Here is a 1,479-nt window from a genome sequence, read left to right as displayed (position 1 = left end):
TGGGGCAAGGCTGGGCCGCATAGGACGTGTGGGTACTAGGGAGTCATCAAAGGGTTTAGGCAGAGAGGCGACACGGTCAGAGTCTGCTTTAGGAAGATCCTTCTGGCTGCAGAGTAGAGACAGGACTGCGGGATGCTGCTGACTGCAGGGCATCGTTGGGGATGCTCGCAAGGGCCCAGGTGAGAAATGCCGAGTTTGGAACCTGAGAAGTACAACAGAGGTAGAGAAAGGAGGCGGAATGGGGGCATCAGGTGATGGGGACATGATCCCTCTGACTCTAAGGGCCATGTTGTCTGGGCTCGTGGTCAGACAAGAGATCAGGATGGTCCCCAGGCCATTTGTGCCCTCAACCCCTGTCACCATCACCCTATGTTCAGCCTGGCACTCGATCTGTGGGGGAACCAGAGGTGCGGGGGCCACACTCCCCACCCAGAGGCCCTCACAACCTGGGGAGATGGGGCACAGGGACTAAAGGCCATGAAGCCCAAACTCTCGGCTCTCTGGCCTTCTCACCCTACCTGCCCTACCTTGCCTCCACCCACCCACCCTCTCCTACAGACAAGACCTTTCCCCTGCTTGTTCCATGTTCCTCCCAACCAGCCCATCCTGGCCCATATCCCGTCCGTGCCCGGGTCTTACTGAATAGCCTGGTGTGCGGCACCCCCCCCCCCAAGCCAGGAAGTCCCGACCCCCAACCAGCAATGGCTGCTGTCTGCCTCCCGGTCCCCCTGCCTCTCCACGGGTCGCCGCGTCCCACTGTCCTTTCCTGCCTCCACCACCATCTAGGAAGATCCTAGACAACCATCGAGGTCGCATTCCCTCCATCTTGGTGTGAGTTCCTGCTTCAGCTTGGGGCCCCTCTCTCTGGTCCTCTCTGCCGGTTTCTCTGTCCCTCTCCAGCCTTCGTTTCTCACTCTGCACCTAATCGCCTCCGCGGAACTCACATAGCTCACGACCCCTTCGTGTGGACCAGGGCTGGGCAGAGTCTGAGCCAGGCCCCGGGCTTGGCGCTGGGGGTCGCGGAGATGGACACAAGACTGCAGCCCTGGCCCTCGCTGTCCTCTGCCGCCCCCACTCCAGCAGACCAGACAGGGCAGCGCCAAGCCAGAAGCAAGGCTGGAAGGGAGATCAGAGAGGTAGGAACGGTATGCACCGGGTGCTGCGAGACAGCAATCGCGTCTGAGCCCCAACGCTTCATGCCAACATCCAGCAAGTGTTGGGTGGCACTGGGGACCACGGTCAGAGAGGAGGGCAACTCGCTCTCTGTCCTCCGGGAGCTCAGGGCCAAGTTCGCGGGAAGTGAAAACTGTGTGGCCAAACTAAGGCTCCCCACGGGCTCTGTGGTGCCATCTCGCGTGAGGGACCGCGGGAGCCTGGGGGACACGGGAGGTGGTCTGGAATCAGGCAGCCTGGGCGCAATCGCCCCAGCTGGCCTTGGCAAGCCACCCCGCTTCTCTCATCCTTAGCTTCAGCATCTGT

This window comes from Panthera uncia, unplaced genomic scaffold, assembly GCF_023721935.1.
Source record: "Panthera uncia isolate 11264 unplaced genomic scaffold, Puncia_PCG_1.0 HiC_scaffold_205, whole genome shotgun sequence".
NCBI classification, from domain to species: domain Eukaryota; kingdom Metazoa; phylum Chordata; class Mammalia; order Carnivora; family Felidae; genus Panthera; species Panthera uncia.
This window is presented reverse-complemented; position numbering follows the sequence as displayed.